At 39.4% G+C, this 27,448-nt stretch overlaps 1 protein-coding gene and 1 long non-coding RNA gene across 2 annotated transcripts in view; both read left to right on the forward strand.

Annotated features, from left to right (window-relative positions):
• The window catches only part of ARHGAP6 (Rho GTPase activating protein 6), a 538,479-nt gene that overhangs the window by 137,122 nt on the left and 373,909 nt on the right, over window positions 1-27,448 (forward strand). The window lies entirely within an intron of this gene.
• Window positions 15,704-19,204, forward strand: LOC140710803 (uncharacterized). Its single transcript, XR_012091869.1, has 3 exons — window positions 15,704-16,330; window positions 18,570-18,684; window positions 19,117-19,204. It is a non-coding gene; the product is annotated as an uncharacterized lncRNA (long non-coding RNA).

Here is a 27,448-nt window from a genome sequence, read left to right on the forward strand (position 1 = left end):
AAATTCTCATCTCACCCTCTGCTTCTGGGAGAGCTCAATGTTAAGAAATGGATTAAGGAATTTTATATTTTTGAACCCTGCCATTGGTATCAATACTAGAAAAGATTATATCTCAGTTACTTTTCTGATCCTCAGTGCCTTGAGAATTAGTCCAGCCTTTTGAGAATAAGCAGGTTGGTGAGCCTGGTTAATATCAGTTCTCAACAGAGGAGCCCATGTAGTTACTAACAACATGAGTAAATAGAGCCTGACGTAAATTAATTATGCTTACGTAGATTTTTTTCCTCTGTAAATTTTGGTCACTATAAATAAAGAATTGATAGGTTTTTGTATACAGTACATGCTGAATAACTGCTGTCCTTCAGTGCTTCCCTCCTAGCATCTTTATTTGGGCATTTTCTTTGAACTGAACTATAAAATATAAATTAGATTATTTTATTGAATGAGAAAGTTGTACACTGATAAAGCAGAACAATGTATTCAATCAGTCTTATGCAAGGCAGTATGAGGTAGTAAAAGCAGAATTTAAATGGGAGTTGGGAGCCTCATTTCTGTATGGCGTGTAACACCTCTGGGTCTTATTTTCCTTATGAATTGAATGAGCTCTAACAATCCATTCACCAACAAGTGTCTGTGATCTTTTGCACCAGTAAAAGTCCCAGTGTCAACTGCAGAGTTGAAAAGGATTGTAGATTATGGGCAGACTTCAACATCTCAAGATTTCCTGCTCAACCACCCCTGGAAAGAGATCATGCATGCAGTATTGTGAATACCTCTGAAGATGAGTAAGATGAGTATATGGTTAGATAGGCTCTTCAGGGGACACTTGACAATGTCTGGAGACATTTTTTGTTGCCAACAACGAGAGTCAGGAAAGATGCTAGTGGCATTAGTAGGTAGGGATGCCTCTAAACATCTTATAATGCACGGGTCCCCAATCCTCTGGTCATGGACCAGTACCGGTACATGGCCTGTTTAGGAATCAGGCTGTACAGCAGGAAATGAGCGGTGGACATGTTAGTGAAACTTCATCTGTATTTACAGCAGCTTCCCGTCACTTGCATTACCGCCTGAGTTCTGCCTCTTGTCAAATCAGCAGCAGCATTAGATTCTTATAGGAGCATGAACCCTATTGTGAACTAGGTGGCACATGCCTTTTGAGGCTCTAATACCTGATGATCTGTCACTGTCTCCCATTATCCCCAGATGGGACCATCTACAAGCTCAGGGCTCCTACTGATTCTGCATTATGGTGAGTCGTATAATTATTTTATTATATATTGCAATGGAATAATAGAAATAAGGTACACAATAAATGTAATGCGCTTGAATCATCCAGAAACCATCCCCCTCCCCTCCAGTCCTTGGAAAAAATTGTCTTCTATGAAACAGGTCCCTGGTGCCAAGAAGGTTGGGGACCACTGCTATAGTGCACAGGATGGTCCCCCAACGACCAAGAATTATCCAGTCCCAGATGTCATTGGTGCTAAGGTTAGAATAAGGCAACAAATAGACCAAAGCATCCAATGGTTGAAAACAATAGAAATTTAATTTTTGCATCCATAACAATCTAGGGTAGTTCAAGCTAGACCAGGGTGGGGTTGTGGGGGTGGGCAGGGGAGTGGGCAGGTAGACCCAGCTCTGCTCTATGAGAGGGTATCAACTGATGGCATGATTGTCACTTGCAGTATATTGTTTCCACGACTACACCAGGCTTCCTTCATTTCAGTCAGTTGAAATAGGGAAATGGTGTGGAGGAACATGTATAGGAGGTTTATATGGGTAAAATCTGGCAATAACATGCACGTCTTCCTCTCATGTTCCATTGACTAGAAATCAGTCAATGTAAGGCAGGCTAGGAAATACAGTATGGACTAATCCATTACTCAGAGGAGGAAAGAATATTTTGTCAACTAGTTAGCAATCTCTGCCCTAATGTGCAATTACATCACTTTTTTTATTATAATAATAAGAACGATAGTAACTTCAGTTTTTGATTACCTGTATTTTATGAATTTGTATATATTTTGCACATGTTAACTCACTTAATTTTCCCAGTAGCCTAATAGGCTACATTCTGTTATTAGCTCCATTTTACATTTTAGGAAACCAAGGCATGAATGGTTAAATAATTTTTCTAAAATACACAATAAGTGTCAGAGCCTGCTTATAAACCCAGACTGTCTGATGCTAAAACCTAAGTTCTACCCACCATTCCTGTTTTCTCCTTGAGTACCGTGGTTGTTATTTCTTCTATTGAACCCAGATCTGCCTTTCCACACCCTCCCCCCCACACTTGCTGGTTCTACTTTTGTTACTGGGGAGAAACAGGACAATCTTACTTAGACTTTTAAATATAGACAACTAGAGGCAGGGGTGGAAATCAAGGTAATGGACATGGGGGCTGGAAAGAAACAGACAGATGTAAGAGATGCAGACTCCATAGGAGAATTCAATGGCCTAGAATTTTTTTCTAAGGTAACTGGAATTCTCTAATAAAGAAAATTGATTCTCTAACTGTTAAAGAAAATTGGGTCAGGCACAATCGCTCATGCCTGTAATTCTAGCACTTTGGGAGGCCAAGTCAGGAAAATTGCTTGAAGCCAGGAGCTTGAGACCCTGGGCAACATAGCAAGACCCCATCTCCATGAAAAACAATTGAAAATAATAGCCAAGTGTGGTGGTGTGCACTTGTAGTCACAGCTACTCAGGAGGTTGAGGCAGGAAGATCATGTGAGCCCAGGAATTCAAGGCTGCAGTGAGCTATAATTATACCACTGCACTCCAGCCTGGGTGATAGACCAAGACCCTGTCAAGGAAAAGAAAAGAAAATTGAAGACAGGAGGACAAACTGATTTTGGTTGTGGATGAGTGAGTGGGTAAAGAAGATACTGATAATTTCAGGTTTTAAAATGTTAGGTTAAGGTATTTGGGGCTGGGATATTTGCATGATTATTTTATTTTGTTTACAATTTTTAAAAATTTTTATTTTAAGTTCCGGGGTACATGTGCAGTATGTGCAGGTTTGTTACATAGGTAAATGTGTGCCATGGTGGTTTGCTGCACCTATCAACCCATCATCTAGATATGAAGCCCAGGATGCATTAATTATTTATCCTGATGTTCCGTCTCCCCCAACCCCACCCCTGACAGGCCCTAGTGTGTGTTGTTCCCCTCCCTGTGTCCATGTGTTCTCATTGTTCAGCTCCTACTTATAAGTGAGAACATACAGTATTTGGTTTTCTGTTTCTGCGTTAGTTTGCTGAGGATAATGACTTCCAGCTCCAGTTCCATCCATGTCCCTGCAAAGGACATGATCCATTTATCACAAACCTACAGCCAATATCATACTGCTTGAAGATTTTAAACCAAACTCATAGGATTAAAGTACAGGAGAGAGATGAGAGCTGGAGATAACCATTTTAACATTATCTTGATAGACATGACAGTTGAACCTATGGAAGTGGAAAGGATTCATGATAGAGAACAGTGTGCACGAGAAGATAAGATTAAAAGCAGAAATTGGTAATGCCAATTGTTTTATTGGCCCTGATTCCTCACCTACCATTGCATCCATACCCTTGTAGAATTTGAAGTTCTATGCACAAAAAGGGGAGAGTATATAATACCCTGCCCCCTGATGTTTAGTTCTTTGACTTGCTTTGGCCAATAGATAAGGCAGTAGTGACAGTTTGTCAGTTCCTAGCCTAAGCTTAAGATGTTTTGCATCTGTCTGTTTGTTATCTTGAGCCTATGCCAATAAGGACATGCCTGGGCTAACCAGCTTGTCTTAGGTAAAGGATGAATGACATGTGAAGCAGAGCCCAGCCTACATTAGCCAGCCTCAGCCTACCTAGACACTCATGAGCTACAGCAATGCCTCTTGTCTTATTGTTATGGGCCTCTGAGATTTCATTATTTTTGTGATTATTGTTGTTATGCAACATGGATTTTGAGTTCTGGAGAGAGGCCTGCAGATAGACATAGAAGATTATTTTCCAAGAAATGGTAGCGGAAGCTGTGAAAGCAAATAGGGGCCTTGATGGAGAATACAACCTGAGAATGCCTACATTTACAGTTCTGGAGGAAGTGTGAAGAAGATGACAGAGAAAGAGGCTGGAGTCTAGAAGGAGAAGACAAGGATAGCATAGCCTTGGGACTTGGAAAATCTCTGCACAATCATATATTTACCATTTACTAGCAATGTGACCTTGAGCAAAATACGTTTTAAAAACACACAAAATATGTTTCAAGAGAAAAATCAATAAAAGTGAAACATTAAACTCCCAAGGCCTCAGTTTTTTCATCTGCAAAATGGAGGAATGAGGAACTATGTTGAGTGTTGCTACAACGAATAAGTAAACTTATCAAGGTATGTGTTAAATCTAATAGAATGCTCAGTAAATGTTAGCTATTTTCTAAGAAACTCAATAGTTATGATAGCTAAAATATTGCATACATACTTGGCGAGATATTGAAAATATCTTTTTAGGAGAAAAAGGATGCATCTCAGAAAAATAAAATGAAACCAAAGGCTGGGGAGAGGGAGGAATTGGGAGTTGTTGTTTAATGGGAATAGAGTTTCAGTTTAGGAAGATGAAAAAGTTCTGGAGATAGACGATGATGATGGTTGCACAACAATGTGAAAGTACTTAATGCTACTGAACTGTACACTTAAAAATGGTTAAAATGACAAATTTTATATTATGTATATGTTACCACAATAAAATAAATAAAAGAGAAAGAAAACATTTGAATGAAAGGAAACTTACAAAATATAACTTGACAAAAATACTTAGTAGACTAACTTTTTGACTGACAAGTATTAGATCAGAGATATAGTAAGTGCTCAATAGCGGTTTTTGTAAATAAAAACATGGTTGCAGAGAGAGTTCCCCCAGAAACAAGGTTAGGAATAGTCATGTTAGATTGATAGGAGACCTTGATGGCCTATGTCTACTCATAGACAATTAACTTTAATAGGAAAATTGTTGATTTTCATTGGAGATTTTACGTTTGGGGGTGAAACACCCCTGGGGGGTGGTCTGGCAATGCAGAGGTTCATGGGGGCTTTTGATTCCATTTCAGTAATTTAGTCTTCATTTTTTGTTTTAGAAATACCAATAACATTTCATAAATCATGTGAGGTTTTGAGATAAAGCTCAACTAAATTTTAGAGAATGTTTTGTGCAAATTGTTTACTGCTTCTGAAAAGGACAGATTTCTTTCATTACTAATTTGTATGAATCATTTTGTAATAAACAAGATGATTTTGTGCCCACGACAATGACACATCTAGTTCTTTTAATAAAAAATATGTTTTCGAAGAAAAATAAATAAAAGTGAAACATTAAGGAGGCAGATGTCCAAAAACATATTTTAAATGGTATGAATTTCCATGGCAAGTGCAGAAATTTGTCCAAGATTTTTGAGGGAAAGATTTGGTTGTTAAAAAACGGGGAGATAGTTATGTGCTCCAGTAAGTATATAATGTATAGCTACTACTCAAACTGATAATTTTGATGAAACCAAAATAATGTTCCCTAACGTGACACTGCGATTGACACAGAGCCTAGGGAATGATTCCATCAGGACGCAACTTTTCCTTCTTGATAAATGTATTAGGAAAATGTTTAGGAATGATTTCATAAACTTATGTGTACCTTAGTGACTTATATACTGACATTTTACTTTCCAAGAAAGTTCTTCCTTCTGCATGAAACACATATCCTGTTTTTAAGGAAATTATACTAGGACTGGGAAAAGTCAACAGAGAGCAATGTAAGACAATCTATCTTGGATGGCATGGCTACCAACATTCTACTTCACGTCCATGACAGACATTACTAATTGATCGCAACATACTGTTGCTGAGCCCATATACACCCTCACTTTTTCAATGTTGTGCTCCAAGCAGCCATTGTCAGTTATGGTTTTTCTGTGAGATGGAACCCATTGTTCATCCCGTATTAGACAATATGGCTATGAGAATTTACGGATAGGAGAAACCAGTGAGGATGGAATTGAAAGCCTCATGGGAATGGATAGTAGGCTCAAACACACAGGAGTAGAAATGTGTGGATGAGTGTGTGTGTGTGTGCAATGCATAGACACAGGTGAAGAGGGCAATATTAGGGAGATTCAGTTGATTTGTTGTACAGTAATTATCAAGAACTTTGGAAAGTAAACATGGGTCAAATCAAGAAGATATTGAAAATCACATAGAGGACTTTAGATTTCCAATTATAGAAATAGAGAATTGTTTGATAACTAGACGAGTGAAACCTGTGCATACCAAATAGATGAGAAATAGGATATAGTAGGCATAAGAGGCCATTGGGTCTCAAGTGGAGGCAATTTGTCTTCCCAAGGGACATTTGGCAACATCTGAAGAGATTTTGGTTGTCACAGCTGGCAGGGTCGGGGGAGGGGGGGGCTGGTGGCATGCGGTTCTACTGATGCCATGGCCAGGAATACTGCTGAACATCCTATGTTCAGGATAGGATATCCTGATAGGATATTCCCCCATGACAATTAATTATCCAGGTCAAAATATCATTAGTGCTAAATTGAGCAATTCTGCTATAGGCTAATTGCTGTAATCTGTAACCCCAAATCTCAGTGATTTAATCCAACAAAATCCATCTTGCTCACGAAAAGACCAAAGCAAGTATTTTAGGTGAGGTAGAAATTCTGGGAGTTCTCCTTCAAGAAGTCATTCAGGAATTCAGGCACTTTCCATTATGTAAAATCACTATTTTTTTCTTTTTTCTTTTTCTTTTTCTTTTCTTTTCTTTCTTTCTTTTTTTTTTTTTTTTTTTTTTTTTTTTTTGAGACAGGGTTTCACTCTCATCACCCAGGCTAGAGTACAATGGTACAATCTTAGCTCACTGCAACCTCCACTTCCTGGGCTCAAGCGATTCTCCTGCTTCAGTCTCCCGAGCAGCTGGGACTATAGGCATGTGCCACCACGCCTGGCTAATTTTTGTATTTTTAGTAGAGATGGGGTTTTGCCATGTTGCCCAGGCTGGTCTTGAACTCCTGAGCTCAAGTGATCCGCCATTCTTGGCCTCCCAAAATGCTGGGATTATGGGCATAAACCATGATGCCCGGCCTAAGCCACTGTCTTTAATATGTAGTACCAAGGTAGACATGGAAGGGGAAGGAGAGTGTGTTCCTAGAGAAGTCATCCTTGCTTTTACCTGCCTTGGACCAGAAGTGACCTATCAATCCACTCACATTCCTTTGGAAAGAATTTGTCACATGGTTCCACCTAGATGCAAGGTACCTAGGAAATGTGGTTTATTTCTGTGCCCAAGAAGAAAAAGAACTGGGTCTCATACGTTTCAGTTTCTCCCACACTGGGAGAGACTGGACAAAGAACTCAGCTAGAAAACCATTACAGATTTAGTGCCAAGTTGTAAGCACCTGGGCAAGTGGTGGCATGAGGACAGAGGGCTTAGCAAGAGACTCCATTTAACAGGTAAAACAGTGCAAGCGTCCAAAGTAAGTCAACAATGGCAAGTCTGGGATGTTATGTCTTCTCACTGAACTATAATCTCTGTAAACGTGGTTTTGAGTCTTACTGCTCTTTGAAGTCTCAACTTGCTTGGAAACGGGTTTATGGCCCACAGTCCATGCAAGAAAGTATGGATATATAGGAAAAAAGTAGGAAATAACAAAATCTTGTGGGTTTTTTTGTTGTTGGTGGTTTGTTTTTGCTGGGGGTTCCTGGAGGAGAGAATGATTACTTAAGATTTTGAACATGATGAGTTTTCGGTAATGGTAGACTATTCTAAGAGCTGGGCCCTAAGCCATTAGATAAGAGGGCAGCATTGCAGATGTAGTTTTGGAGGCAATCATCAGTTGAGTGGATTTCACTGCTATATCCCAGGAGTCCATTTCAGGGCCTGACACAGGATATATGGTTAATAACATTTTGTTAAATCCATAGATCAACAGGTATTTGACTAACATATATAAGGAAAAGGATACTTTTCCCTTTTATTAAAATGAAAATAAACCTGATGCTTATATATCTTTGTTTCAGTTAGCTATTGATGTGTAACAAACCCTCCCAAACCTCAGAGGCTTCAAACAATAGACATTGATTATTTGCCATGTATTTATGAATCAGCCAGATAATCTTTCTGGTCTTGGCTGGGCTTTCTTATGCATGTGCAATCAGCTGTAGGTCATGGAGAAGGCTCTGCTGATCTTGGGTACCTCTTTCATATGTTTGGAAGTCAGCAGGTCTAGGGTGGTCATGCCTGAGAAAACTGGGTTCTTTTCCATATCGTTTCTAATCTTCCATCAGATTCTCCTGGTTTTTCTTATGGTGTGGCAAGGATCTGTGAGAGAAAGTGGAAACACTCAAGATCTCTTAAGGTCTAGGCTCAAAACTGAGGTACCATCTCTTATGCCACCATCTGCTAACTAAAGCAACACACGAGGCCTGCTCAGATTCATAGGTGGAGAAATAGACCCAACTCTTGATGAGAGTAGGTGCAAAGTCACATTTCAAAGGTGGTATATATGGAGACACTATTAATAGGCTCCGTCAGTAAGATAAACTCACCACAGTCTGGGAGGAGGTTGCTACATAGTATGGAAAGAGAGAACACTAAGCTTGATTTATTCACTTCTGAGCATCCTGATCTCCATGGTAATTAATGAGATTTCTAGAATAATTTCCAGGTTGTGTTTTTATTACTCTTGATCAGTGAAGAATTAACTTGAAAGGCCTAAGGTTTACCCTGCATTTTAAAAGTAAATAGCCATCACACAAAACTAATTTCCTTATAGGTTAAATCCTGACTCAACTTGCCCCAAATGTATCCTACCCATTTTCATGTCATGGCACATAAAGAAAACACGTGGTGACTCACGCCTATAATCTCAGCACTTTGGGAGTCCGAGGTGGATGGATCACGAGGTCAGGAGATCAAGACCATCCTGGCTAACACAGTGAAACCCCGTCTCTACTAAAAATACAAAAAAATTAGCCAGGCGTGATGGCGGGTACCTGTAGTCCCAGCTACTCTGGAGGCTGAGGCAGGAGAATGGTGTGAACCCGGGAGGCGGAGCTTGCAGTGGGCCAAGATCTAGCCACTGCACTCCAGCCTGGGTGACAGAGCACGACTCCATCTCAAAAAAAAAAAAAAAAATCATATTTTTTTGATTTTTGTGGCACACTAGAGTAAAAGGACAAGGCTGCTTGTGATTGGCGGGGGCGAGGGGTGGGGCAGGTAGTCTCAGGTGTTCTGGCTTCCCCAGGTCTGGTTCACCTGGCTGGTTCAAGGAATAAGTTGATTACCACCTCCACACACCTGTAACCCACCAGCCGAGTAAGCCAGGTAGGATGTTCTGCATGGACCAAGATATCAATGGGTCCAGGAAATCCTATGATTTAGTTGCAGGATCAGGCAAAGAAGCCAGGTCTCTAGACCTTCAGTCCCATGCCTTTATGGAAATATGTTGTCTTCAGAGATATGTCTTTAATCAGCACATGTTTCTCAGCTATCTTCTGTTAGCCTTGAAATGTGCAAGACACCTGAGGGGAATGTATACACTGTACAAGGCATGGCCACTGTCCTCCCAGGGGTTCGGAAAGAAACTCTCGTACACCCATTTTGATTTCCTCTCTGGGTGCAGTATCAATCAGTATCAAGTCTAATGCAAGGTAAGCATTTCTTCTGGAGTTGCCAGCATTGCAAAAATGTCTCCTTCCTCTATTTTAATCACTGTATTTGGATGCAAAATAATCCATCATAGCATGGGAAATATAATCAATTTACTCAAGAATCCCTGGCAATATGATACAATAGGAGGTTTGTATAACCTATTCAGGAACCAGTAGATTCTCTGATTCTTCTACATTTGTGTTATTTTAATTATGCTCATTTCTTGTAATACAATTACTAATAATTATTTACCTCTCTATTGTAGGGGAAAATCACTTACATATTGCTGCATAGTAAACCACTTCAAAACTTGGTGGCTTCAAGGAGAACCAAAAAGCTCTTTCTGGAAAGAACTAGATAGTAAATATTTTCAGGTTTGCAGGTCATATGTTCTTTGTCCTGACTACTCAACTCTACTATTGTAGGGCTAAAGCAGCCATAAGCAATACATAAATAAGAATGGCTGTGTTTTAATAAAACTTTATGTATAGATACTGTGATTTGAATTTCATAAAATTTTTTAGATGCCACAAAATCTTCTTCTGGTGTGTTTTCTACCCTTAAAAAATGTAAGATTCACGAATGGTTTGCTGATAGAAGCTTGATTTGGCTCGAAGGCCTTAATTTTCCATCTCCTGGCTTAAACCGGCCATCATTATCACTGAGTAGTCTTCAGATTGGTTGGGAGTATACAATGCAAGCTTGGGCCGTGTGACTCTGATTCAGGTTCTAGATCCACATGACCTTGGATTCTTACTGAAATGGGAATAACTTTTATCCTTGTGTATTCATTCTGGGACCCAGGCTGGGTGGCAGCAGCTTTTTTCATGGCTATGACACAGAAAAGAGTACAAGCTCAACCATCCAAGTACATCTGTGGCCTCAAGCTGGCTACCATGTCATTGGCCATTCCATACTATTGCATGGCCAAATCCAAAATCAGCAGACAGGGAAATATCCTCTTTAGTGATAGCAACTACATAGGGTATGAATTCAGGGAGCCATGAAGAATTGGGGCCACTAGCGCCGCCTATCACACTCACCTTCCCCTTTCTTTATTGAAAAATATAATGATCTCCTTATTTTTCCTCCAACTTTCTTCTAGACAGAAAAGAAGGGCGTATGTAATCTATTTTAGATTCTTTCTGGAGGGAATAACTTCCTATGAGTACTTCTCTTAGTCATCTGCAGGAAAATGCTGTTTATAATTTTGCCCTGATCTGATATCTATCATACAGGAAAGTACCCATTACGTATCTTTGGATATTCCACAGCTTGATCTGATACACCAAAGGTCAACTGAGTGTTTTCCTTGAGAGAATTTTGAACCACCAACTGCTATCTGTGAATATTCTTTGGCATCTAAAGGTATCCCTGTTACCCTAGAGGTCATCTCATTCTGAACACAGGGAAGTGAGAGGAGTTATTCCTGGAAGTGGAGCCTATGAAACCACTGGACCTTTTCCTGACAATGGCTATACCCACATCACTGAGAGAGGACTGTTTAACGTAGCTTTTCTTGCCTTTAGCCACATTCCTTCCCCTCACCATTTGTTGATGCAACTTTTAACACAGGACAAAGCATCTTATGTTTTTCTAACCTTCACTTTCTGGATTTTCTTTTCTGATAACCTTCTGGATTTTAGACTTATGATTTCAAATTCCTGAATAGAACATTTCTCAAAACAAAAACCACTTTTTAAAAATATGTACCCTGAATTTAAAAAGTAATAAATTAGTGAACAGAATGTAGCAAAATATCAGGGAGGACTGAGAATGTGAAGGTCCACCTGATAGGCTAGGAGGGTCACTTAGTTTGGCAGAGCCTCAGTGTTTGCATGTGAAAAGAAAAGTCACTCCCAACTTGGATATAATTTGATTCTGAGGTTCCATAAAATGCATATCATCAGAATTCTGTATAGAATTTGAGATACAACTTAAAGAAGACATCTCTATCCTCTGCATATAGGCTGTATATTGGGACCAAAACATTATTTTTCATCTCCCTAGCTATCCCCCTTCTTTTCTACTTCCATTCTTTCCTGGACCTAGGTACAGAAATCTCAGATTTTATTTCGTTTAGCTGAATAATAATAGTCGTGGAGATGCACTTAAATATATGATGAATGGCAAATAAACAATTTGGGAGACTTTCCCCAGTATGATGAACTCTGTTAACTGTCATTGTAGGGATGAGATATTTTGATCAAAAGATCTTCCCATGGGATTATGATCAACACTGTAAGTAGATCAATCACTTGTTTGCAGAGGTTTAGAATCAATAGCATAACTTAGCACCCAAACTCAGATGGGTGTAACTTGAAGTTTTCCTTAATGATTCCAATATCAAGGTTGTGACTATGTTGATGAGGGATGGTAAATAAAGAAACCTAAATGATAAAATGCCAATACCGTATAGATTGCATGTGTGGTGCGTGGTGTGTGTGTGTGTGTGTGTGTGTGTGTGTGTGTGTGTAATAATATGAGTTGGCTAAGGCATGAGGCACATTTTGGGATTTCATCAGCATTTGAAGTAGTGAAGAGGCAAGGAAGCTGAGATTCTAAAGGGGTCGGGGCTGAGGAAATGATGGTCGAAGAGATATCTTAGACTCCAGAGACTATGCCAAGCATAGGAGGCATACAGTGGAAGACTGGAGAGGTGAGCATATTGCAGAAGGACTCCAGTCCCTGGGTGGGTTCAAAGGCAGCTGAAGTCAGTCCTTGGGAGCAATGAAATTGTCAGGCTAGGAATACCCCAGCCAAGTTGACTGGCATGTGACTTAGAAGGAAATGGAGAGACGGACTTAGTGGCATGGAGTTAGGAGTTGGGGTTACAGTCGGGGTCAGGGAAAGCCTGCATCTCTGAAGCTACAGCCATTTCTTTTCTCCCTAGGGTTGCCAGGTAAAATACAGGATGCTCAGGTGAATTTGAATTTCAGATAAATAATGAATAATATTGCCGATATGAATCTGTCCCAAGTGTAGCATGGGACATACTTACGTTAAAACTTAGCCAGGTGATGTGGCTCACTCCTATAATCCCAGCTACTTGGGAGGCTGAGGTGGGAGGATCACTTGAGCCCAGGAGTTCAAGGCTGCAGTGAGCTATGATCGCACCACTGTATCATAGCGACAGAGCAAGAATCCGACTCTTTAAAAAATACTTGTTTTTTATGTAAAATTCTAATTTAGCTGGATGTCCTGTACCTTATTTACTAAATCTGGCAACCATACCTACCCACATCCATGCTAGGTGAACACCCCGTACTTTTCTCTCCTTGTACCTTTCCGTTATTTGGGTGATTACTTCATTTAACAATTGTCTCCCTCTTGAGAAACCAAGCTCCATGAGGGTGTTTTGACTTTCAACAAATTTTGTGCAAAAACATAGGTGGGGCTCAAGAAATGTGTTAAATGAGTGCATACTACTTTATTAGCAGTGGGACTACTTTACAAGTACTACTAGAAGTCTCTCTGAGGCTGCTGGTCAAAGTTCTACTCTATAATAAGGGCTTTAGGATTTTTTCAGTAGAGGCAGCTGCAAGGAGCTGGGGGCAGAGTGGCCCAGACAGGAATGACAGTCCCCTAACTTTATCATTCTCATATTTAAATACGGGTGTCTGCCTGGGAGCACGATTGCCTCTGTTGAAACCCATGGCCCTAGATGGAAAATCAGATGACTTGCCCTGTCATTAATTGGTACAATGGCTTTAGGAAGGTCCCTCAACCTTTGTAAGCCTTAGTTTGTCTCTACAAAATAGAAGTGGATCTCCTGACTCATGGGTACTCATAGGGATTGAGAATTCATGACGTGAAAGTGTGTATTGGAAAAATTATGGTGTTTTTTTAAAAAAAGATACAAATGTACATTTTATTCCACAGAAACAGTAGAGACCCCTGAGATAAATTTCCCTGTCACCTGAGCAAATATCCCTTGTTTTAAAGACATGGAGACTGAGATGTGGAATCTTTCTTATTCAAGCACACCCTCAGTCACTGTTTAAAAGCTGTGCTGCCATGTCCATCCCAAGTGCCACTGGAAGGTCACATCCTGGAGACTGTAGGGAAAGGAGTCCTCCTGCAAAGAGCTGATAACTGCCCTTATTTCTGAAGGGTCACAGAGTCACAAACCTCTAGATATTAGGAATTACTCTCCCCTTTAGAATGAGGCTTTTATGACTCAACTTTCTCTACTGAATGATCAGTAGGGATTCAAGAGTATATTAATAGATCAGGGTCAATTAAACAAACATTTTTGGAGTTCTACAAGGCTCTGTGCTTAGGGAAAACAGTGGCGAAAACAAAGATGATGAAGACACTGTGTACTATGAAAAAATGCTCACCATCACTGGTCATTAGAGAAATGCAAATCAAAACCACAATGAGATACCATCTCACGCCAGTTAGAAGGGCGATCATTAAAAACTCAGGAAACAACAGATGCTGGAGAGGGTGTGGAGAAATAGGGACACTTTTACGCCGTTGGTGGGAGCATAAATTAGTTCAACTATTGTGGAAGACAGTGTGGCGATTCCTCAAGGATCTAGAACTAGAAATACTATTTGACCCAGCAATCCTATTACTGGGTATATGCCCAAAGGATTATAAATCATTCTGCTATAAAGACACATGCACACATATGTTTATTGCGGCACTATTCACAATAGCAAAGACTTGGAACCAACCCAAATGCCCATCAATGATAGACTGAATAAAGGAAATGTGGCACATATACCCCATGGAATACTATGCAGCCATGAAAAAGGATGAGTTCATGTCCTTTGCAGGGACATGGATGAAGCTGGAATCCATTATTCTCAGCAAACTATGGCAAGAACAGAAAACCAAACACCACATGTTCTCACTCATGAGTGGGAGTTGAACAGTGAGAACACATGAACATAGGGAGGGGAACATCACATACCGGGGCCTCTCGGAGTGGGAGGCTAGGGGAGGCATAACATTATGTGAAATACCTAATATAGGTGATGGGTTGTTGGGTGCAGCAAACCACCGTGGTACATGTATACCTATGTAACAAAACTGCACGTTGTGCACATGTACCCTAGAACTTAAAGTATATATAAAAAAGGACAATATATACTAGATTAGGAGGAAAAAGCCCCCACTCAGATAATACTAATGAAAGAGCAAGGAAAGGCTGAAGAGAAGAAGCAAATGCTTCTGACTGAGAGTTGGGGAGAATCATGGGAGACTTCAGAGAGGAGGGTCTTGTAGGTTGCATAGAATTGATGTAATCCCTGTTCAAGCTCTTCTGTGTTCTTTTTTTTAACCTTTATTTTAGGTTCAGGGGTACATGTGCAGGTTTTCTATATAGGTAAACTTGTGTCATAGCAGTTTGTTATACAGATTATTCCATCACCCAGGTAATAAGCATAATACCCGCTAGTTATTTTTTTCTGCTCCTGTACCCTCCATCCTCAAGTAGGCCCCAATGTCTGTTCTCTTCTTTGTCTCCATGAGTTCTCATCATTTGGCTCTCACTTATAAGTGAAAACATGTGGTATTTGGTTTTCTGTTCCTGCATTAGTTTGCTAAGGAAAATGGCCTCCAGCTTCATCCATGTCCCGGCAAAGGACATGACCTTGTTCTTTTTGTGTCTGCATAGTATTCCATGGTGTATATGTACCACACTTTCTTTATCCAGTCTGTCATGGATGGGCATTTAGGTTGATTCCATGTCTTTGTTATTGTGACTAGTGCTGCAGTGAACATTCACGTGCATGTGTCTTTATGGTAGAATGATTTATATTCCTCTGGGTATATACCCAGTAATGGGATTGCTGGGTTGAATGTTGGTTGTGTTTTTAGCTCTTGGAGGAATTGCCACACTGCTGTCCACAATGGTTGAACTAATTTGCACTCCTGCCAATAGTGTATAAGCATTCCTTTTTCTCCACAACCTCACCAGCATCTTGTTATTTTTTGACTTTTTAATAGTAGCCATTCTGACTGATGTGAGATCGTATCTCATTGTGGTTTTGATTTGCAATTCTCTAATGATCAGTGATATTGAAGCTCTTCTGTGTTGTAACACTCAATAATAGTATGAAACCTCAAGTTCACGAATATGTGCCATTTACATGTTTGACTAACCCAAGTATAAAACAAGGGGAGCACAACCTGCCTAGGCTGCCACAGAGAGCCAAACGGGAGCTCATAGGTGAAAGGATAATGCACTACACTGGTGGGAGGTGGGTCTTATTTACTGGCTTGTCACCTGCCTAGTTTGGAGTCTGTTGCTCCTTCCCTCATTATGTTGGTCTTTACAGGGAAAATTTCAGGGAAGCTCCCAAGTTTGTTCAAGAAAAGCCACCTAGACTTCTCAGTCATTTTTTACTTTGAAAAAAACAAATCCAATCTTCTTCCAGATGTTATCATTTACCAGGGCTAGGGAGGAGAAGTACAAAAAGGAACACATGCTAACTTTTGGGTTTACTCTTTCCATTAAAACTTCTCCAATGTGGCATTGAAATGTCTGTCTAGCATTGTTGGTGGCTGTTAACCATTTTTGTTCATTTTATCCCCATGTGTTTACCTCCAGGAAAGGCATGAAACCACCATTGTCCATTCCCTGACTTTAACTGTGTGTCTCTTCAGTCTCAGTCTTCTGACTCAGTAAGCCGGTGGGTGTGTATGTGTTTTCCTCATTCAGCTAAAGACCTGCTTATTTGCACTTAATGTGGGTAAAGAGATAGTTGGGGTTTTAATCAATAATTTTCATCGCATCCTCTTTAATAGCCTCTTGATGAGCAAGTTTAGATATGAGGGCTTAAAAGGGTTCTACAATATTTATTTTTATAGTTAAGACACTGATTTTTAACGAGGGGTAATTTTATCCACCAGAGGACATTTGGCAAGATCTGAAGACATTTTTGACTGTCACAACTGGGGAGTGGTGGTGGTGACACTGCTGGCACCTGGTGGGAGGAGGTCAGGGATATTGCTAAACATGTTACAATGTGCAGCACAGTCTGACAACAAAAAATTGTCTAGTCTAGAATGTCAATAGTACAGAGGTAGAAAAACCTTAATTTAAGATATGTACTCTACCTGCTTTCCAAGGAAGCTTAACAAATTAAACATTATAACAAAAAGTAATTACAAATAAAAATAGAACTGAAACAGAATAGAAGGAGCAGAAGCAAGGATTTCACTGGAGTACTGAAATGACTTAATCATTAGGGTTGAACATTTGATTGAGTTCTGTATTTCCTAACAAATGAGTAAAAAAGAAACAGTTTTTGGGTCGCCCCCCCCAAAAAAATTGATACATAAATTCATCATCCAAGACCACTTTTTTTTCCCTGCCATTGATTTTAAAGAGAAATGTATCTTGTAGGGCATTATATGTGGGACATCAAGGAAATAGACAATTTTTTAACCATGGCTTTGCAAAAGACACAGATGTGTGTGTGCATGTGTTTGTGTGTGTGTGTCTGTGTGTGTGTGTGTGTGCACGCGCAAATGGATATTTCTGGTCTAAAGTCTCTACTAAAACAGTAGCAGAGGGTATAACATTAGGTTTTGTGAGATGAAATGCATTTCTTTGAGTTGCAGAACTAATACATTCTGGGTATTGTCTTTGTTTGTGATCAAATGAATAAGGAGTCATGTCTCTGAAGATCCAAGAGAGAGAGAAAGAACATTTCCATCGAACTTTGGGAATCTCTCCCTGGATTATCAAATGACTGCAATGAGTCTTTGGCAAGGGCTAAAGAGTAATCAGTTCACAGTAGCATTTTCCAGTGATCATCCAAAGTGCTTGAAATCATTTGATAGTGTTTTTTCCTAGTCTGCTTTGGATCAGTCTATTTGTTAGGCTTTGGGGATAAAAAGATTATTAAAATGTAGTCCCTGTTTTCAGGTAGCAGGAGTCTAACCCTGGCAAGAACATATATAAATAATCATGAATTAATACACACAGTAGAGGAATGTGCAGTGTGCCATGGGAACCCAATGGAGGAAGTGAAATTTCACTGAGGAAACAGGATTTGAACTGTGTGAGCTGTTGAAGAAGTCTTCACAAGTTTTATTTGTAAATATGGCTGATCCTTGAACAATGAGGGGTTAGGGGTTCCTACCCTCTGTGCAATAGAAAATCTGCATATGGCTGGGAGCAGTTGCTCACACCTGTAATCCCAGCACTTTGGGAGGCCGAGGTGGGTGGATCGCTTGAGGTCAGGAGTTCAAGACCAGCCTGGCCAATATGGTGAAACACTGTCTCTACTAAAAATACAAAAATTAGCCAGACTTGGTGGTGCATGTCTGTAATCCCAGCTACTTGGGAGGCTGAGGCAAGAGAATTGCTTGCAACTGGGAGGTGGAGTTTGCAGTGAGTCAAGATTGCATCACTTCACTCCAGCCTGGGTGACAGAGCAAGACTCCATCTGAAAAGAAAAGAAAACCTGCATATAACTTCTGACTCCCCAAAAACTTAACTACTAGTAGCCTGCTGTTGACTAGAGGCCTTACAGATAACATAAACAGTTGATTAACATGAATTTTGTATATTATATGAATTATACCCTGTATTCTTCCAGTAAAGTAAGCTAGAGAAAAGAAAATGTTATTAAGAAAATTATAAGACAAAATACATTTAGTATTCATTAAGTAGAAGCAGATCATCATAAAGGTTATCATCCTCATGTCTTCCTGTTGAGTGGGCTGAGGAAAAGGAGGTCAAGAAGGGCTTGGTCTTGCTGTCTCAGAGGTGGCAGAGGCAGGAGAAAATCAGCATATAAATTGACTTGCATATTTCAAATGCGTGTTGTTAGAGTCAAGTGTATTTTATTTATTGATGTATGAAATGGATGCAGAAAAGTATGCAAATCATAATACACGCCTCACTTTGTTTTCACAAAGTGGACTCACCCATGTGACTACCATCAGATCAAGAAATAGAGCATCATGAGAAATAGAACTCCAGAAACTTCTCAGGCCTCCTTTTCCAGGCATGATCTGCCCCTGTCTGCCAAAGGTAACCATTATCCCAACTTGTAACTCCATAGATTAGTTTTGTATTTTATAGAAATGTAATCACATATATTATTTTGTGTCTGGCTTTAACATTTTTGTGATGTTTATCTAGGTTGTCACGTGTAGTTGTAATTAATGTACTTTTCATTGCCATGTAGTATTGCATTGTATAAATATACAACAATTCTGTTGATGAACATATGAGTTATTTCCAGGTTTTAGCTGTTGCAAGTCAGGCATTGTTGTACACGTTTTTAAATAAACACACTTGTGTATTGCATGTGTCTGTACCCGTAAATGAAATTGCTGAGGCTTCATTTGTATATAAGCACACACACATGTGCACACATACACAGTTGATCTTTCAACAACACAAGTTTGAACTGTGTGGGTCCACTTATATGTAGATTTTCTTCTGCCTCTGCCACCCTAGAGACAGCAAAACCCTTCCCTCCTCTTCCTGCTCCTTCTCTACCTACTCAACATGAAGATGATGAGGATGAAGAACTTTATGACTATCCACTCCTACTTAATGAATAGTAAATATATTTTCTCTTCCTTATGATTTTCTTAACAATATTACTTTTTTCTAGCCTACTTTATTGTAAGAATACAGTATATAATAAATGATATACTAAATAAGTGTTAATCAACTGTTTATGCTATTGATAAGGCTTCTGGTCAAAAGCAGGCCATTAAAAGTAAAATTTTGGGGGAGTCCAAAAGTTATACACAGATTTTGGACTGCATGGGAGTTTGACACCCCTACTCCTCTCATGTTGTTCAAATGTCAATTGTAATTTAGTTTTAGTTTTCCAACCTGCTTGTACAAATTTACATTCTAACCAACAATGTATTAGAGCAGTAACTGGCAAACTATGGCTAGAAGACCTGTTTTGTTTTGTAAGATCACAGCTCACTGTAGCCTCAAACTCCTGGGCTCAAGTGATCCTCCCACCTCAGCCTCCCAAGTGGCTAGGACTACTGGTGTGCACTATCACACCCAGGTAATTCTGTAACTTTTTGTAGAGTCGGGATCTTGCTATGAGAGAAGGGTGGTCTCAATTTCCTGGACTGAAGCAATCCTCCGTTCTCAGCTTCCCAGAGTGCTGGGATTACAGGCGTGAGTCACTGTGCCAGCTTGTAAGCAAAATTTTATTGGAACACAATCTCAGTGTTGTTTTTTTTTTTAATGTATTGTCTATGCCAGTTTTCCTGTGGCAAGGGCAGAGTTGAGTAGTTGTGAAAGCAACTGTGTGGCCCACAAAGCCAAACATATTTACTATCTGACCCTTTACAGAACCAATTTGCCAACCTCTATATTAGAGTTCTGAGGGTTTCAAAACCTTGCCAACAACCACGCTGTTGACTGTTTCATGCCAGCTCTTCTAGTTTGTGTTCTGGTGGGTGTTTCATGAATCATGTTACGGCATTAATGTCCATGATCTTATTGAAATCTTCATATACATTATAAATAGAGCTTACAAGAAAGAGTTGTCATTATGGTTAAATGCTGAGCTCAACTTGAGATTCTATAACCTTCCCTCCCAAAAGACTTGATTTATTTTGTATGATTTTTCTAAATGGTATACTAGTAATTTCATTTTGAAAAAAAAGGTTTCTCTTTGCTTTTTTTTTTTTTTTCCCACAGAGTCTGGCTCTGTTGCCTGGGGTGGAATGCAGTGGTGCCATCTTGGCTCACTGCAACATTCACCTCCCAGGTTCAAGCAATTCTCCTGCCTCAGCCTCCTGAGTAGCTGGGATTACAGGCATGCATCACCATGCCTCGGTAATTTTTGTATTTTTAGTGGAGACAGGGTTTCACCATGTTAGCCAGACTGGTCTTGAACTCCTGACCTCAAGTGATCCTCCCACCTCGGCCTCACAAAATGCTGGGATTACAGGCATGAGCCACCATGCCCGGCCTTCTCTTTGCTTCTGAAACTTAAGTTGTGGGACTTAATGAAAAGTTATTAAAATGTACTTTGGAAAAGGGTATTTTATTCTCAGTGGAGTACAACATAGTAGGCAAGTCCGTAAGGAGAGGGAACCCCCATGGATGAAGCAGGTAGATGACCAAGTGACTTGGGAAGTACCTTCCAAAGAAAAGAAGGGTCCATAAATATTTATTGATAGAATAAAAACAAGAAAAAGTGGTTCAGGTGGCTCAATGCCCTTTCAAGTACTTTCATTTTATAAAATCACAGAAAAGTTTCTACATGTGACTAAACAATTTTCTCCCTTCTTCAGATATCCTCCTATTCTAAAGACTCTGTTAGAAAATAGTATTACTCTTCCAGTAAGAAAATTAAGCAAATATTTTAAAAACCCCATAAGACCTAGGTATCTGAATCAGTCTTTGAGAAGAAAGCTGATGCGCACACTCATTAAACTGCAGAATATGGCTCAGTAGGTCTTTCTGCCTCAAGATTGTTTCCAGCTGAAGTCACACTTGGCAAATCTGGATGCCTCAGAATGTAAAGATGGCCCTTGTCCAGGGGCAGACCTCCATGCCACTTCTTCCTCTTCCCATTTGCATCCAGCAGTGCCTGGGAGAGGCAGGATCAGAGTCCCTTCAGGCAGTAAGGATGAAATAGATGAAAAATGAGAACATTAACACTGGGAATCAGAGGTCAGGGAACCTAGAGCCCAAGATAGCAAAAAGATGTGAGAAAACAGTCATTATATAAACACCCAAAAGTCAGAGAAACCTTTGCTTTTTGGAGAGGAATTACTGCAAGAAAACTATTCAGAGGATCTTTAAGTCTTGGAGGCCCCAGAGGGGCATGGAGAGGGAAAATGAGGAGACACCATTTTGTTTAAGAAAGCAAAGGAGTGGAGACTACTATTTTGAAGATAAACAAATTAATAGAAAAAAAGTCCTATGGTGTGTTTAGAAGGGGAGAGAAAACTGCTTGCCTGAAGTCGAGAAAACATTTTCATAAATGTAAACTTCACAAATATCTTTACATCAAGCATATGACTGACTAAAGATGAATGACTCCAAATTCCGCAATAAACATTAGGGTTCATCTACACACAAAAGTCAGCTTGACTGAATGTATTAGAAGGAGAAAAGGTCAAGTCAATGAAACAACCAGTTCTTACAGTGCCAAGTACCTGATTTGCCTGCGTGTTTTAGTTTTCACTTGTTTTGGCATTCTTAGACATAGCCAGAAAATATTACAACAGAAATATCTCATTCCAGGATGTTATTTTAGTTACTGGGACAGGGAAGGGGAGAAGTGCTTTTCTAGATATAACTTAGTTGATAGGTACCCTGGTTCTTAAAATCTGTAATGGAAGTTACCAGAGACCCTGACCAAATACAGCATAGCATGTTCATGCCAAAATGCCTCCTCATAAATATGTACAATTATTATATGTCAAATAAGTAAAAGAAAAAAATGAAATAAAATGCTTCTAGATAGTGCTCTTTTACCAGATGGTTTCAAAACCTGGACAGGATCATTGAGGTCACCTCTTCTACCTATGTATAATTGTTTTATTTCAACAACAACAAAAAAGTATTTGAGAATTGGGACATTATTTTGTCTTTTTAAAAATTTCCCCTAGCCCACAGATGCTTCTATATAATCAAACTTTAGTTTACTTTTTACTATTTACTCCGTGAGGTAAATGTTACCCCACTTTGATTAAAATGAGACGAAAGTTCAGGGAGCTGAAATAAGTAGCCTAAAATCTTATGGTAGGGAGGGCACAGACAGGTTTTCCTATGCTGACACCCCCACTGGACTGAGCACATAGTGGGTCCTTTATCAATGTCTTTTGAAGGAGTGACTGATTCAATGTACAGATAGTGAGAGTGGAATGAGGTGGAGCTGAGTTTGTGATATAGATACTCCTCCTTCTTTAGTCGTCTGGCAACAGGCATAGATAAATTTTTGGAGTTAACGAAAGTGAAATAAAATGAGGATGTGTCTGAAGTTCTCATTCATTGCATGTAAACACGAAAGCCTATAAATTGTACCACCTCTATGGAGAGCAATATAGTGGTGTCTATTAAAGTGGAAGATTCCAGGCTCTTGAATCATCAGCTTCACTTCTAAATACATACTCTAGGGAAATTCTTATATACATGCATGAGACTGTTCATTGCAACATTATTTGTGATGGGAAAAAATCGGAAAGAACATACCCTTATGAGAATAGATAAATTAATTATGGGATAGTAGTTCAGTAAAAGTAAGTGAAATGGGCCAATATGTGTCAACATGGATAAATCTCAAATTCTGACAAAATATAATTTATATATTGAAATTCAATCAAATTCAAGGTTACAGCAACAATAATGATATGCTGCCTTATATTCTAGTATCCTTTTCTGATTGCAAGATAAAGAGGTTGCAGCCAATTGTGCACAACTTTGGGGATAATTCCCTCATGGAAGAATGTCATGCATGTGAGCATCATTGTTTTGTGTGTTAAAGTGAAAACAAAAAAGAAGGTTGAGAACCATTACTCTAGAGTTTTGTTGTTCAAGTAGTGATCAATTAGGAAGAAAAATTTTCATGAACTCTGTCTTAGCTCAGGCTGCTATAACAAAATACCAGAGACTGGGTGGCTTAAACAATGGGAATTTATTTCTCACAGTTCTGGAGACTGGGAAATTAAAGATCAAGGTGCTGACAGATTCAGTTCCTGGTGAGGCCTCTTTACCTGGATTGCAAATGGTCACTTTCTCATTGTGTCCTCACATGGCAGAGAGAGAGACAGAGAAAGAGGGGTGGGGAGGGCTGGCACACTCTGGTCTATCTTTCTCTTCTTATAAATGTACTAATCCCATCATGGGGTCCCACCTTCATGACCTCATCTGGACCTATTTACCTTCCAAAGACCTTGCCTTCACATCCCATCACATTGGGGGTTAGGGCTTCAACATACGAATTTTTGGGTGATATATTCAGTCCATAACTGATTCCCAGTGTTGACTTACTCTAATTTTACTGAAATAGAGCTATAGTTATTTATGTAAGACTATGAATAAACTTCTTATGTTCAGAAATCTTATCTATATAATCCAACTAAGTTATTAGTATCACACAAACATGGCTGGATGTATTACATTAGAAATTTATGTTTCTGACGATCTTACTTAAAATACAGGCTTTGTAGCATTCAGTAAATTCACTTTGATGGCCCTCAGGAAACCACAAAATTAAGTCCTCCTCCTCCAGAGCAGTTGAAGCCAAAGCAGAAGAAAGAAGATCTGGTGATCACTAAACCAATAAAAGATGTATCCATAGCAGAGAAAATAAACAGAATTTCAAATATGGCCCCAAAAGAAAGTCACCAAAATAGTCACCACAACTTGTAGGGCTGATGTGTGATACAGCTTCCTACTAAGCAGCTCTTTGGTGCTACAAAATAAGAGGCAGGAGGATTTATATATTTTATGGATAATGATTTTCTGGGATGTTCCTCTACTGCATTGAAACCACCTGCTAATCTATTAATCAAAACAAATATTTTATATGTAACAATCAGTAAGTTTCACAGTAGCAATATTAATTTAATTTGACAGATGATTTGTCTTTGTTAAAATCCAGCAATGGATGTATGGTTAAAAAAAAGACTTGGGTCCAACTCTATGCTTTTATTTCAATAACACAAATGTAGAAAGTGTCTGTTTGCATAAGAATGCTTTAAAATGTTACAAATAAGCACAACAATTCTTTTTTTTTTTTTTTTTGGTAGTTAAAAATAATCAGAATACATTTAACTGAAATATATCACTCTCAAATGTCAACTGTAATGAGGAACACTTGATAATTTTGTGAATACCCCTCATTTATTTGAATATAAAGATAACACATAGCTTTTTAAAGAATCTTATAATAGCAGATATATAAGATAATAAATTTGGTAATAAGCAGTAGCTCATTTTTGTGCTAATAAAATATTACAAGCACAAAAAGATAGGATAGACACAAGAAATCTCCCTGTGTATCAGCTAGGCTACTTTTGGCTGCACTGACAGAGTACATGATTGAAAGTTGCTTAAATAGTAAGAACACTTTTTATCTCACATAATCATTGCATTAGTTATTACTGTGTAACAAATTATCACTAACTTAGTGGCTTAAGATAATACATATTTATTATCTCACAGTTTCTGTGGGTCAGTTTAGCTGATTTCTTTGCTTCAGGAGTTATATGAGGCTGCAGTTAAGGTGGCAGCCTGAGCTGGGGTCTTATCTGAAGGCTCAACTGGTGAAGGAAGGCCCTATTTACCTGCTCACTCTGGTTGTTTGCAGAATCTCCTTGAAGGTTGTTTGACCAATGGCCCCACCTTCTCATTGGCAGTTGATTGGAGGCCACCCTCCTCCACTCCTTGCCTCATGGGTCTCTCAAACATGGCAGCTTACTTTATGAATGCATGCAAGTCAAGAAGGCAACAGCAGAATCAGCTATCAAGACAAAAGTTACAATTCTGGCAGTGATGTCCCATCACCCTTGCCATATTCTATTTGTTAGAAGGTGCTGTGGAGTCTGTTACAGTACCTTTGCCATATTTGGGTAGACCAGCTCACACTCAAAGGGAAGAGATTGGGTAAGGGAATAAATACCAGGAAGGGAAAAGAGGGGAATCCTTAGGACTACCCTTAGAGTCAGCATGCCACAGACATAAACTTGGAGCATGGTTCCAGGATTAGCTCAGGGACTCAGTGACTACAATTACCTAGATACGGTTCATCTCTCTTCCCTGGCTCAGAGATGTCTCTCTCCATGTAGATAGGCCAAATTACAATATGCTAAACTACAATTCTATTATGTACAAGAAATAAAGAACAAATTTTGGTGGATAGCAACCTAATAATCTACTTCATACTTTCTCTCTTAACATAAAGAGGACTACAGTATACAATCACATTTCCTTACCTTCAACATTGTCCATGTTAGGACATATAAATATTCCTTTTTCCACAACTCTATTAACTATATTATTCTTGACTCTTATGAGGCTCCCCCATCAGGTTTATCAAGTTGGTCTTTTGAGTACTTCTGTCTGTTTAGCTCTTCATTAAATGCTCAGTATATATATGACTTGGTCAGTAGATAGCAGTGCTTTTTGAATGGCTCACTAGGGTTTTCTTTTTAAGCCATTCTTTTCTAGTATAGAAATTTGCATTCTGATATAGAATGTTTGGTTTCTAATTATTTAAAACCATATATTAAAGAATTGTTGATTTGTTCTGTTTATTATTGCACTGTTAAATAACAAGGGCCATTAAAATGATACACTGCAAATTGCATTCTGTTTTCCAAGTCTAGAGACAAACTTGATTTCCCCCAAAGTCTGTTCTGGCTTGCTTTTACACTGTTGACATTCCTCAGAAGAGGCAAGAATAGGCAAAGAATTATGTATGCCCATTTCAATTCCAAACTCTTGACTGCTTCATTCTCACCCCTCACTATTCACATTAGGCATTACAATTCCAACATTACATATTCTTTTAGAAAAGTGGTTTTTATCTGATGTTTCAATGGTGGTATACTATGATTGGGTCTTATTGTCCACAGTGAAGTCAAATTCGTGTTTAAGTAAAATGATTCTAGCATGGTTTCCTTCCACCTCCCACCCATTATTTGAAAAGTGACAAGAAAATGTATAAAACTGGTAATAATTGAGGCATTTCTAGGCTTGGGCCTTCCAAAGACTGTGAATAGCCATAAACTGGTAAATAGAAGGAGACCTGGAAACCAGTTGCATTCTGAAATCACAGCACCATCTGGGACACCATTTTCCTAATTGTATTAGTTTTCTATTGCTGCATAACAAATTGCCACAAACTTAGAGGCTTCCCATACACATTTATTATCTCGCAGTTTCCATAGGTCAGGAGTCCAGGCACAGCTTAACTGGGTCCTCTGCTCAGGGTCCCACAAGGCTGCAATCAATGTGTCACCTGAGCTGCATTTCTCTCTAGGGCTTCAGTTTGACTTCCAACTCATGTGGTTGTTAGCAGAATTCATTTCTTTGTGGTTGTAAGATCAAGGTCCCTGTTTTCTTGCTGACTGTTGGCTGGGGGCTACTCTCAGCTTTTGGAGTCCACCCTCATTCCTTGCCTCATGTCCCTTTCCCAGACCTCTCAACATGGCAGCTCACTTCCTCAAAGTCAGCAAGGGAGAGTCTCTTAGCCCAGCTTGCTAAGATGGAGTCTTATATAATGGAATATAATTATGGGAGTGGTATCATATCACTTTTGCTATATTCAGTTGGTACAAAGTAAGTCACAGGTTCTGCCCACACTCAAGGGGAAGGGATTGTACAAGGGTGTGATTCATTGGAGGGGGGTCACCCTAGGATATGTCTGCCACGCATATTTCTGGTTTAACTCACTACCTTGTTTCCATTTCACCTTCAGTGCCCTTCTGATGCCTGTCTGGTGCCTGGTTTCAAATTCCTGCCTGTCTGGTCCTCACATTCTCATGGCTCTCACATACTTCCTGATTACCTTTTACCTTACATTTCCAACACCTTCACAGAATGCATCCTGCTACCTGTCTCTATGGCCACCTTTTCTCTATGGTCGAGTACCAATTCCTTGGCTCTGCTAGCCCTCTCATTTTAGTGTTCAAGCGCAGGATGGGTAAATGAAACTGATGCTGTTATGTTGAATACCTCCTCCTCCTCCTGGCTTTTGTACTCATCTCAGTGGTGTGATCATTCTTCAAGTCACCCTAAGTCAAAACCATACAGTTATTCATATCTTGGACTTCTCTAAACCAGGGATTGGCAA

This window comes from Chlorocebus sabaeus, chromosome X (assembly GCF_047675955.1).
Source record: "Chlorocebus sabaeus isolate Y175 chromosome X, mChlSab1.0.hap1, whole genome shotgun sequence".
NCBI classification, from domain to species: Eukaryota; Metazoa; Chordata; class Mammalia; order Primates; family Cercopithecidae; genus Chlorocebus; species Chlorocebus sabaeus.